The sequence below is a fragment of the Coturnix japonica genome, chromosome 23, assembly GCF_001577835.2.
Source record: "Coturnix japonica isolate 7356 chromosome 23, Coturnix japonica 2.1, whole genome shotgun sequence".
NCBI lineage: Eukaryota > Metazoa > Chordata > Aves > Galliformes > Phasianidae > Coturnix > Coturnix japonica.
In genome coordinates, this window is record NC_029538.1 from 3,275,538 (window position 1) to 3,288,823 (window position 13,286).

The 13,286-nt window shown below is 48.4% G+C and overlaps 1 protein-coding gene across 1 annotated transcript in view; it reads left to right on the plus strand.

The window, feature by feature from the left end:
- The window catches only part of C23H1orf109 (chromosome 23 C1orf109 homolog), a 36,208-nt gene extending 30,464 nt beyond the window's left edge, over positions 1–5,744 (plus strand). The window contains exon 5 of the transcript XR_004309528.1: positions 5,279–5,744. The gene's annotated coding sequence lies outside the window, so the exon portion shown is untranslated. The remainder of the gene's footprint in view (positions 1–5,278) is intronic.
- Positions 5,745–13,286: the final 7,542 nt, after the last annotated feature.

Here is a 13,286-nt window from a genome sequence, read left to right on the forward strand (position 1 = left end):
CATCCTGAGATAAGTTTGGAAAGAAGAAAAAACAACCCAAACCAACAACATCAGAGCTTTTATCACAGATGTCAGCAATTAAACCATCCGTTACATGAAACGTTTGCTCACCTTATTTCTCCCTTTACTCATTTGCTGAGACATCTCTCTGTATAGCTGCATCCAAGCTGGGGAGCTTCACAGTGCAGCCCTAAGCAGGGGCATGGGGTTCAATCCATAGGGTGCATCACAAGAGCTGAGGGTGCAGATCCCCTTGCCTGCATGGCACAGGGAATGTAGAAGCTTTGGAGAATTAAAGCACCACTTGGGGATGGACACACTGTTCATTTTCACCTGCTTTTGCACCTGCCATCCGTCATCCGATCATTGCTCTGGTGTTCGCCCATTTCTTCCTTGCTGCCATCCAGGAGAGCTGCTGTCTCAAGCAGAAGGGTTAATCTCAGTCAATTAAGACAGCCTCTCCAGCTGTGAAAATGAAATGTGCCCCAATTATGTCTCTCCTCCTATATTATAAGAGTGAAATCTCATTAGCACTTCAGCACAACCAGGAATGTTCTGATGGGGGTGTTAGAGGTGTTAATGGGAAACATCTTCCATTGTCCTTTGGTGAATGAAGCTGCTTTCCCCAAGTAAGAGTGGGATTTCATCTGGAAGGGTTTGCACGGCCTGGCTTTGGCAACATTAAATCCTAAAAAGAACACAGCATAGAGAAATGCAATAACCCCAGGCTCGATCAGGATCATTCAGCATCACCTTTATCTGTCCCTCTGCTCTCATGATTGGCATTACCCAATAGCTGCCAAGTGCCATGACCTAAATTTGGAGCCAGGTTTTGGGCTGATGCCTTGCATTTTCAGCTACAGCTTCCCCAAAGAACTTAAGGCCAATGCAAGCAGATGAGGATGAATCCCATCTGAAGCCACAGTGCAATTTGTTTGCTGGCACTGCTGCCTGCCTGGGAGCTGGGTGGCACAGTGGGGGCTGGCGTCTGCAGGGAGCCTTGCTTTCTGGGTATCCATTTCCAGACTCTTTGTAGATCTTTGTAGTTCACTAAAATTACAAAACTACATTGTGTTGAGCCTCATCGTCTCTACCGAGTACAGCTCATCTGAATTCCAAGAAGCAGCAGAAGTGCTGCTTTTATGGGGGCCTTGCTTCATTGCTACGTGCTGACAGGAGCAGCATAGGGACCTTGTGGAGACAGTGGCCCTGAGCACTGGGTGCATGAGACATCCCCACCTGGGGGATCTTCTCCTTCAGAGACATTCCCACTGCAATGACTGACCTGGGAGATGTGCCTGTAAAACCTCAGCAGCAGCAGCATTCTTTGCAATGAGAGTTTTACTTCGAGTGAAAAATCCAGTTTGATCTTAATTACGGAGCCATCCCTGCTGCTTCATTAAACGGATAAAATAAATAATAATAGAAAGCAGATTTGCTTAATGTCACTGTGGAGTTAGTAAGCCAAGTTTGGTTTGACTTATGTGCTAGATCAGCATCTATGCTGATACTTAAAGCACAATAATCACCAGTGGTACTGAATGCAGCAGATGTGATGCTGTTAGAGCAGGTAACATTGCAGCCAGGTTGATTTGGCCTAATCCCATTTGTACTTTTTGGCCATTTCCTGCTTGTTCGGGATTCTCTGCCTCCTTGGCTGGCTCGGTGGGACTTGCCCACATAAAGAAGCCTCTTTCTGCCTTACCCCATGGAAGCAGTGAGGTTATCCCTGTCTCTATGCTCTTCTGATACAGCTCAGTGCTCATAAACTGCCGGAAGATGTTGGTGAAATCAGGAAAATGCCAGATTACGAGCAAGGCGCTTGGTCACCGATTAACAGCTCTTGGCAAGTGGAGCAGTCATCGCAGCATGTATTTCATTTATGAGAGCAGAGCCCCAGGACTGCTGCTCGTAATTCAGCTGGGGGCTGAATGAAGTGAGATCTTTCTCTGCTTCAATCAAATTCATAAAAGCAGAGCACGGAGCAGAGCTCATTGCTGCGGCCACAATTGCAGCCTGGGAATCAGGCTCAGCTGCCCGCTGCCTTGCTCAAACCCACAGGTCCCACCCTGCACTGCTCAGGGGCTTGAGATGGACTCTGCTGGGGGGTTGACAGGGTCTGGAAACCACCCTGAGGGCTCAGCAGAACTGCCCATGTTCAGTCTGGGGCTGCACAGACACAATGGGAGCCCTCAAATACTCAGTTGCAGAGAGGGTGGAAGTGTGGCATCCCCAATTAAATGCAGTGGGATCATGGTGCAGAGGATAAGAACCCCAACCCTTAGGGTGCTTCCTCCTTCCACCTGCCATCTCACAGCCCCTCTTGTCTCCCTGGTGCTACCCACTGCTTCCCCACAGCCCCCCCGCAGCCCCACATTTGTTGTGCCATCAGAGGTAGATGGGCACAGCAACCTCCTCCCTACATCTACATCTTCCCACACAGAGAGAGCAGCTCGGAAGAAATCACTGCAAGGACTGCTGCTCATCTTTGAGATATTCTAATTAAAACAATGGGGCTGATTAATGCAAACCAGATTCGGAGCTGAACAAATAGGAGGCAGGGATGGGATTAAACCGTGAGCCCTGCTGGAGCCTCCTAGGGGGGGTGGGAGCCCCTGGGAAGGGTGGGAGCCCCATGGCAAGTGAGCATCTTCTGCCTCAGGTGCAGGGTTGGAGGTGAGGGAGAACCTCTCTGATCACACAGCTCCACTCTGGTCAGGCTGTACACATGAGTTTGGTTTCACTACAGCCAGGCTTTGCTCTATGTGTGCAAGCTTGCAGCAAGGGGGAATGCAGGGGATGGGCAAGACAGCAAAAAACCCAACAGAAGTTGGTGAAATAGAGGAAAAGAACAATTTCTGACCTCATTCATTTAGTCACTGGAGGACTCCTCCAAGGTCTTGCCAATCTTAGCATGTGAAGTGACTTACAAGTCAATAACATCCCTTTAAGCAAACAACAACACTGGTATCTCACTCCCAATCAGCTCCTGGTCAATTATCTGCACTGTCACAAATGTGCTGTTACTGTATAGTGTGTACAGTTTCCTCTGTATATTGCAGCATCCCGAATCAAAGAAATCTTTCACACGAACATCTCAGGCTGAGAACAATAGAACCAAACACCACTTCTTCAACTTCAATTGCTAACAGACCACAAAATTAAATAGATTTTTTCCATCTGAGAGCTCGCTGAGGCAGAGTCCATCACGGAGGACCTGACTGTATCTCCTAATAGTTGTGCAGGAAGTGGATCCCTCTAATTGCTGCAGCTTTTACTGCAGCATCAAGAGGGTGCAGCGAAGGGAGAGAGCCCACTCACACCCCTGTGGCTGCACCTTCACGTCTGCACATGGAGCTCAGGGCCTTGGGTGTGCACTGTTGGGTGTGTGACGTCCCACATCTCAAAACCAGGAAATAAAGATGGAGCCAAACTGGAGTTTTCCCCTTGGAGTTCTTCCCTTGGCGGAAGGACAAGATGTGTGACAGCTGCTACTCCAGGCACTAAAAATGTTCATTCATCATGGAAAAGTCCTTGTTGCTTTTCAGCTGAGAACCCATGTAATCACCATGTAACTAAATTAGAAATGGGTGGCCTTGCTCAGTTTCATTTTCAATATGATCCAAACAAGACCTGTTTGGTTGACTCATCTGGGAACTACGCTCTGTAGTATCTTCAGAAGTTCAATAAAGTCCAGGAAAAAAAAGCATCTTGTATGATATCTACCAGCCTAATTGCTGGAACTGAGAATTCACTGGGATGCATTCTCTGTTTTGAACTTCTGATGCTAAAATGAAGCTCTTAGAACTCAGCTTCTGCTATTTATCTCATTGCTGGGATTGTTTTTTGGCTTCTTAATTGGAGATGCAATGCCCATGACCTGGGGGTGCAATGCTAAGGCTTGGGGGTGTGATACTGGGGACATGGGGGTGCAATGCCCATCACCTAAGGATGCAGTGTCTATCACTTAAGGATGCAACACCCAACAACCAGGGATGCAATGCTCATCACCTAAGGATGCAACGCCCATCAACCAAGGAGGCAATACACATCACCAAGGGATGCAATGCCCAGCACCTAAGGGTGCAATGCCTGCAGGCTTGCAGCAGCCATGCAGCCCCATGCAGCAGCCAGGCAGGCTGTGGCTCTGCATGCCTGTCGTCGCCCCGCAGGGAGCTTTGTGCAAGGCGATCCATTGTGAGGATTTGCACATAAGTCACAGGGTTTAACTGAAATCCAATTTGCCAGGGAGGAGTGTTGGTTTAGATTATGGAAGACCAATTCACTCATAGCCTTCTTCAGAGGGAGCAAGGGAAAGAGCTTGCAGGGCAGGGCAGCCTTCCCCTGCCTGGGCTGGGGTTCATGGGGTGCTCACAGGGCCTGAATAAAAACAAATGTAAAACTGATAGGTACATTTGTAACCTATTACCACATGAGCTTTATGAAACTCTAAACTTACTGGCAAAGGGAGGGAGGCAGAGGTTTCCAGAGTATTTTTTTTCTTAAATGAGAAAGCTGCCACAGATGGTGCAAGTTCTCATGCAGGCACTGGGTTGGGGCTGAGCTGCATCTGAACAGGAACAGTTGAAGGGAAAAAAAGGCTGTGCCATGGAGCACAGCAGTGCTGGCTTTGTTATGTGGGACAGGGGACTGTCTCCATGCACAGTGTGAGGTACTGAGTGTGGGATGCACAGTGCAGGGTGTATATGGCATGGGGTACTGCATGGTACCAGGTGCAGATGAAGTGTCCACAGCTCAAAACAGAATGGGATGTTTTAACCATTCTGATAATGAATTGATGTAATAAAGCACATGGCTGTTATCTAACAGTATGAGTTTGTTACTGATCTGTGCCCATCCTTGAGTGTGCCCAGCACTGGTGTGTGCCTGCCACTATTCAAAGCCCTGAGTTGCTGTGGAATGCAAACAGGAGTGAATTCCCCTCCTAAGCTGAACTGCTGTGAGGCAGTGAGTTGCTTTGCTTGCTGAGCACAAGCACATGTTCCAGTATCAGGTTCCTAAGTGTAAATGGTGCTACCTGCTGGCGTGTGAGTTTTTTATGGACCTGCTCACCCTTGAAAATTGGGCCTTCAAATCCCATGCAACGCACATGAATTTTGAAGGGAGAAATATTGGGTTTTATTTCTTAGGGGAAAATAAATGTGATCTCAGAATAAATCAATAGAACATGACTTTGCTGGGTGGAATAAGCCAAGTGGAGACATGGAAAAATAAACTCTTCCTGACAACTCCTGCTGAAAGATTCTCATCTCTCCAGGTCACGGGATCAACAGCGGGAATGACAGCCACTTGAACTTTGGCAGAAAGCCCTCCACGGCTCTGACAGATGTTTCTGGTACTAACCCACGAGGATGCTTTGCTGATTGCTTCTGGTCCAGACAGCGCTCACTCCCAGACAGTGAGCCCCAGAGTGCTGGGACTGGAGCTACAGGAGACAGCTGCAGCCCTCCATCATCATGCCAAGCACCAATGATGCAAAGAGCATTGGATAAATCCAAGGGTTCCATCTGTGCAGAGGTGGTGGGCAGCTCAGGGCTGTGTCCGTGGTCCCAGGAGAACAACCCATGTTCTATGTGCCCATAGAACAACATGGAAGGCCAGCAGGACAAAGCTCAGAAGGTGACACCTGGAGTCCCGGGCAAGTCACCGAGAAGGGGAGAAACGCTCATTTAATTTGGTTCATTTGTTATAATGATTCTTCACCGTGGGCCGTATTAAACACTTCAGTGATTTTTGCCTCTAAAACCCTCTTGCAGGGATTGTGATGAAAGGTATATTTATTGTACTTCAGCTTGGAAAGTTGTTTCAGATGTTTCCAATTCATCAACCAGTTCAGACATCTGTTCCTGGTTGGGGTAGAAAAGCTTAACTCGCACACACGCACCAAAAAAAAAAAGCATTCATTTTGGAGATTTCTCTGATGAGCTTTTTAATCCTAACACGTTGTCAGATAGTGTTAATCGTTGGGTCACCCCCAGCCAGGTCGGGGCCACCCATTGCCGCTTGCACCACCCCACCAGCCACCCAACATTGGGTTCCAGGGGATTGGGGGGCACAAAACCCCTCAGTGACACCCTGGCTGGGTGTCTGCAATGATGGGATCATCCTGAGACTGCAAAGTTTGGCTTCAAGTTGGAACAAAACTCAAATGTTTAGGAATTCTCCGCTACAGAAAACAAAACCTTAAAGGTAACGTTGAGGGAGATGGGACAAAATGCTTCACTGAGGCATAGATCAGTTTGTTTTGTTTTGGTTACGATGTTTTACAATCTATTCCATTCTAATAATAATAATAGAAGGTGGTGAGGTCATTTCAAATGAAAAAAAAAGAAAAAACCCTAAATGATTCATTCAGAAAATGTCAAAACAGGATGTTTTGATAGCATCAGTGGTCTATTTCCAGATTTCTTTCGAAAGACCTCTTGGTTCTATCGACCAGGTTACACAAGGTGCTGTGATTTTGGGAGCGTGAGCTGCATGCTTTGGCAGGATATGGGCAGACACATTTCCCCACCACTATCGTTGTTCCAGTGCTTCATTCCAACACTCATTAATACTCTCACTGAGCGGGCTGAGGTTGCAGCACTGCTCATCCCAATGGCTGGATGGTGAAGCTGAGCAGAAGGCTGACACTTCTTGAGAATATATCTCCCCAACCAAATCCAAGCCAAATCTCAAACTCAGAGCTCAGGCTTTTGCTTTGCCTGTAGCCTTGCTCCTCTTTCCAGCACCTTGGTCACTGGGACTTGGACTTATTGCATCCTCCCACCTGCTGCTGCAAAGGGATGGGGTTTAAGGATAACAGCCTGCTGCAGGATGTGCCTGGGGTGAATGCTACTGAGCATCAGCAATGCAGTGCTGGTAAATGGCATTGCTGGTGGGAATGGGAGGCTGTGCTGCACACCTGACATGATGGACTAAAGGCTGGTTTCTAACATGTGGTAAACTCTGTGTCCTATTGGTACAATGCCAAATAGAAAAGGAACAGTTGAAAATAATGGATTGCAGGAGCCTTGTCCTGGTGGTGTAGAGAAGGCTTTTTGTGCTATGGCCAAAGAACGGGTGATTTCACTACAGACATCTGATGGATAAACTGCAGGTTTGGGGGAGCAGAGGAGCCCCTATAACAGAGCCTGTCCTCCTCACTGCCTCCCAAAGATGCCAGTGATTTTCAAAGAATAAGAACCATGACGATGTATGGGAAGACACTTTGTATCATTCTTTAATATTTTCTGAGTGATTTATTCCCACATATTCTGATGGCTGAGATCTGGAGCAAGCAGGCTGTGCAGGACATACAGCAGTGCCAGCAGCTTGGTGATGGATGGGATTTTCCAGCACCGTGATGGGGTTGGAGGCAGGCAGCAGTGGGAGAGGAGCAGGAGGCGGCTGGGAACCAACAGCTCTCAGCACCCGGCAGCTTTCCTGGGAGAGCAGAGCTCCGGGAATGTCAGCTCTGTAATTAATCCTCAGCCCCATCACCTGCCGGGGGTGCGAGCCACCAGACGTACCCTGTGTCTGGCCCAAAGGGAGAGTGAGAAAAGTTAATTGAACTACGTCCTTCAAAGTCCCATAGAAACTCTCCTGCTTTTCTATGCCAAACAGCCTGAGAGTTTCCCGGAGCCTAATCCCCAGCAAGAGACAGACTGTCTAGCAGCTCGGTGAATGCAGCAAATCCTGACTGGGGTGAATCTGCCCTCTGGTGCAGCACGGAGATTCTTTAATTAAAGCAAATGTTGCCATGGTGGGGCATAGAAAACCCTTGACAGATGCAAGCTGGGGAACGGCAGACAGTTCACAATCTCATTAGCACCTGCAGCTCCATCTGGTTATTGGATTGGGATGCTTTGAATTTTTATTGTGCGGACCTCTCGGATTCCCTCGGTCTCACAGGGCAGAGCGCAGGTTTGGGGCAGGTTGGGGGCACCCTGCGCCTCCCAGCGTGGTGGGACTGTTTCTATGGGTGTTATGGGTTGTTATGGCCTTCAGCTCACACAGCAGCATCCACAGTGGCAGTGGAGCATCTCATGGTGGCATAGGAAGTGATAGGAGCTGCCCTGCTGCTGGAGGAATAAGGAGGTGATGCTCATCACAAGCCTGTGTGGTTCACTGACAGCTGAATGACTCTGCTACTGTAGTTTTCCTGCACAGATGGGATTTTAGGGCTTTAATCCATATTTGGAAACTGCCCCCAACATTCTCCAATGCATTGCTTCAAAGGAGCGGGCGGCGGTGAGGTTATGAAAGCAGCAGCTGCCAGCCTGCCTCACTGCAGCCTGCTGGATGGCTCTCCGAGTGGTATTTATTAATATTATGAATATTGAATCACTGCAATGAATAATCTGGCAGCTCTAAGACTTGCCCTGACTAATGGAGCTGTGGTACAGCAAATGTTTTCCAGCAGAAAGGAACGCAGCGGGCTGGCTCCTCAACCGTTGTAGGATGAGGTGTCCCATCCCACCCTGTTGAATCCCAATCCCATCCTGTCCCACTTGAGGCATTGCAGCAGATGTCCCTATCAGGCAGCACACTGCCCATCCATCGAGCACTGCCCCCAGCTCTGCCCATCCCAGCAGCAGTCGCACCCAGAACAGGCTGCTTTCCGCAGGCATCATCCTCTTTGCCTTGGCACAGCCAGCTTTATTTGTAAACCCAACTGAAATCAGAAGGATCCAACTTCAAAGCACAGCCGAGGAGCTGGGAGCTGGGCAGCACCTGGTGCTGTTATCTCAGCTGACAGTGGCCCAGGGCAAGGAGGGTTGAGATGCTGGCTGAAGTTCGGCCTTGCTATTTAGCGTTCTCCATCCTACCCTGGCATGTTTTCCCCTTTGCTGTTTCTCCCTGCGGCCAGTGTAATTCACAGATAGGGTGTGACAAAGCCTTTGTGGCTGCTCTCGGCCTCCAAAGAGCCGTGCAGCACTTGCTGGTGCTGCCGCTGTGCTTCCAATTAGCTCACATCTGTTACAGCTATACTTCCCTCCAGCCCCCACCTCGAGCGCCTGCAAGTGATTTTATGCAGTAATAACAGAAATCACGAAACCTGAAATGAATCTAAACAAAAGGAATCATTCAAATTAGCCTTAACCCTTTGAAGACCGGGTGCTGCCCATAACAAAAGAAGCTCAGGTTAGATACACTCCATGACACAGATCCAGCATGAGTCTTGACCTGCCGGAGAACCCAGCTGCATGGCTGACTCAGGCTCCTGAGCACAATGAATTATTTATGCTGGCAGTATCTGACCCAGATGTGTGGTGCAGCACCCCATGGTTCAAATGGTGTGCACCCTCCCAGCTCTGTGCATTGCAGCCTGGTCTCTGCTTGCAGTGCAAGCTGGGGATCCCCATCCAACACCTAACTGTGGTTTCTGCATAGTTTTCCTCCAGGAAGGAGAAGAAATTTGGGAATGCTGCTGGGTTGTCCTGTTCTTCCTTTCCATCATGCAATGCAACATTATGTATAGTAAGATATGGTGAGGATGTCTGTAGTTTGGGGTCAGGCTCACCCTAGATGTGCTGATGTCTCAGATACCAGACCTTGGTCATCATTGTGTAGGCAATACCCATGAATGTCTGCAGCAAAGCAGACAGAGCCTTGCAAACATGTTCTCAGGCCACAGATACGACTGTCCTACCACAGCCACCCTTGGATTCTTGGCCTGGGAGGTTCCAGATGTCCGCAGCCTTTTTACTCCAAATTCTAAGAGGCCCAAAATAATAAATAATAAAGCTTTATTATTATGATTATTACTATTATTACTTAGGAACCCACCAACTTCTTTCAACATGGCCCAATTCTGAGGCATTTCTGCGGGTTGTTGTGAATGACCCCCAAGCAGGAGGTTCACGCTGGCGGTTGTGGTTAGCAGTCACCCACAAGCTGGAGGCTTCTGACACTGCTAATAAGGCACATGTGTGTGAACGGAGCGTGCAGCATGTGGCAGCACCAGGATTTCCTGCGTGTGGGGCTGTCTGAAGCTCTCTGGCATGGTGAACTGCTGAGGCTCAGATCCCCCTGGCTATTGGGCACCCATTGGGCATTGCTCTGCTGCATAGGAAGAACCCACCCTGGTTTGCAGGGGGCTCTAATGGCCACAGGCATCCCAATGGCACCAGGTAGGTGGGAAACAGCCTCCCTTTCCCTGTTGATCTCTAAGAAAACAAAGAGCAGAGAGCTTGGGTTCTGATCCATCCACATCTCCATCTGGTTGAGGTTCAATTCTGATTTATCATAACTTTTCTTCCGACATCAGCCCTGCACACAGCATCCCAAACTCTTCCTGTTTCCCATTTCCCCTTATTTCCAGTCTCCCATATTCTCCAACAAACTCAGGCCCAACACAAACAGATGATGGAGCCTGATTGCCCAGCACCACAGCTAGCCACACTTATTGGCTAACCATGCCTTTTGCATCTCCATACAAATACTGATCCTATGACAATAGCAGGGAAGAGAAAAATCATTAAAGATGACGTAGCCAATGATCTCATGTTGGTCTCTTGGATGAGATGTCAGAGAGGTGGGAAAAGTGCCAAGGGATGAAGAGGTGCAGGAAGATGCATGGGAAGGAGGCATTTGCCGGCCACTTATCTCTACTTGCAAGGTCCATTCTAATCTCTGTCAATCAGATTAATTATCTCAAGCCCAGAACTCACAGAGATTTATCTAAAAAGCAGCATTTTGAAAAGCTGCACTGCTAAAGAAATGCAGTTTTCACAGCAGCAGCAGCACCACGTTTTGTTCTCATGCTGTGACATTTATTTTTGCAGAGGGGAAATCTACACTCCTCTTACTTTGCAGTCACAGTAAATGTGTTTTTCACTTTCTTACCACGCTTAAAAATAGCATTAAGTTTTTGCTGATCACATGATTGAGAAGGAAAGAAAAAAAAAAGAAGCTAATTGAATGATGCAGGGAGTAAAAACATGTGGCACAGTAAAAACAAATTAGGTTCGCATATGTTTTGTGTAACCCTCAAGACTTGTCTGTATTAGATATCAGTAATGAAAAGAATATTAAACTGTAACAGCACAAAATGCCATATGCTTAGGAATTCAAAGAGGAACAATGCATTTGTGCTGGATGCTCCTGAATGGAAACTGCCCACAAATAATCATATTTTTCCTTTGCTGTGGAAAAAATAAATATCATTCCTGGTCTTTTCAGTATGCTTTTAGAGAGTCTGTAGACACTGCTGTCCAGTCTCTGGAAGCTCTCCCCATCTCCATCCCCACCCCATCTCCATTCCTGTCTCCATCTCCATTCCCATCCCCAACTCTTTACCCGTTCTCATCCCAACACCATTCCCATCCCCTTCCATCCATCCAAACCCCGTTCCCAACTCAATCCCCATCTTCATCCCATCCTTATCTCATCCCCATCTCCATCCCTATCTCCATCTTTACCTCTTCCCATCCCCATTCCATTGTCAACCCATCCCCTTGCCAGGCACCAGGGCACATTGAGCTGCCCAATAAGTCCCCAGGGCAGACCGGGGGCAGCAGCTCACAGCCCCATGCCCAGGGCAGCAGAGTGTTTCTCCTGTTTACGAGCTGTGATGGGGATCCTCGTGTGACTCACTGCCTGCAGCCACCAGGCAGCCACGGCTGTAACTTTCCAGTGAGTGTTGGAAAAAGGGGGGAGGGCAGCGAGAAAAGGGAGGAAAAGCTGGAAAACGTTAGGAAAAAGGCAGCAAAAGCTCTGAAGGGAGACCAGAGAGAACTGAGAAAAACAACTAACAGTCTTAGAAGGATATTAACGTTTTAACGAGAATTCCTTTAATTTAATCACAATAAGATTCACCAAGAGGGGGAAGAAATGGAAAGCTTCATCTCAGCCCTTAACAAAAGAACTCCTCATGCTACAGACCAGTGCTCCTGCAATTCATTCCCCTTCATAGGGCGTTTCCATGTGCATCTCTGGAGTCAGAGCCTTCACACCTTGACACCCATGGAGCAGCTGGAGATAAGAAGGGCATTTCCTCACTGCAACCTTCTGCATCTCCTTCTGATGTCTCTGCCATCCCCACAGCAACTCTCTGAGGCTCCTCCAGTGCAATCATATGGGATGTTGCACGATGGGGATATGTGGGGTGCTCTGTGCAGCCCTGGGCCATGGGGTGCAACGGGAGCAGCTCGCTGAGTGCTCCCCTCACCCTGCCCTGCAAATAAAATAAACTCATTTGGTTTTTACGTGGAAGAGGGATTTTACTGCCGCTGAGATCAGCCGTGGTGCAAGGGAGAAGAAGGCAGACAATACAAATGACACGTCCTAAACGGCATTTTTAAAAGCTCAAGGCAAGCTTGTAAAGATTTTATTTGTATATGAGACTGTAATGAATAAAGGAATTGGTGTTGCCGCCTCCACCACCCTCCAAGAGCCCCCGTCTGCTTCTCCAAGTAAACACATCAGGGAGCAGCAGATGTGATGCCAGGGCTTCAGTACCCGGCAGCCACAGTGCAGGGAATGGCACAGGGTGGGGAGCATGGCATGGGGCATGGCACCAGGTGGGATGCATAGCATGGGGGATGGCACAGGGCAGAAAGTGTGGTATATGGGTCAAAGCACAGGACACAGCCCTAAAGGACACTGTGCTGCCTTCCCAACTCCAGAAGGAGCTTTTTCACATCATTCCGGCTCTGTTGGTGAACACAGTGCTGTTAAAGAGCAATGCCACTGCTGGTGCTGCTGGTAGGGACGTGGACATGCACCAGGTTCACTATTTGGGGAAGCATTTTAAGGCAAAATAATATTTTGCATTTGCAAAAATAAATAAACAGGTAACATTTAAAGGTAAACATTATTCCTGGGGGGAAAAAAAAACCAGGATAGGGACGTGCTGTGGGCTGTCCTGAGACTCAGGGCTGTGCGGTGTCCAGCTCTGCAGGACATCTCCCCCCTCTCCCTCCCTCTGCCCGCCTGCCCCGCGGCGCTGAATTAAACCCCGACGCTTCCCAGAAGCCCTTCCCTGGGCTCCACGGGGTGACTTCACTGAGCTAATCCAGGGCAACTGCTGAACCATTGTCTGCCCAGAGCTGAGCTAGGATATTATGGCTGGAAAAACTTCCTTCCGAATTGCAAGCTGTGTGAACAGAACTTGTTTAAAATAGCTGCTTTAACAAACAAACAGGGCCAGTTCCATTTTCATCAGCATCTCCTCTCCTAAAACATCAACATTTACATTTCGGTAACAGGAGACCACTTTTAGAGCAACCACAGCAGTTGCCACGCTGCTGGTCGGGGCTCCTGACTCTGTTACTGGTAAA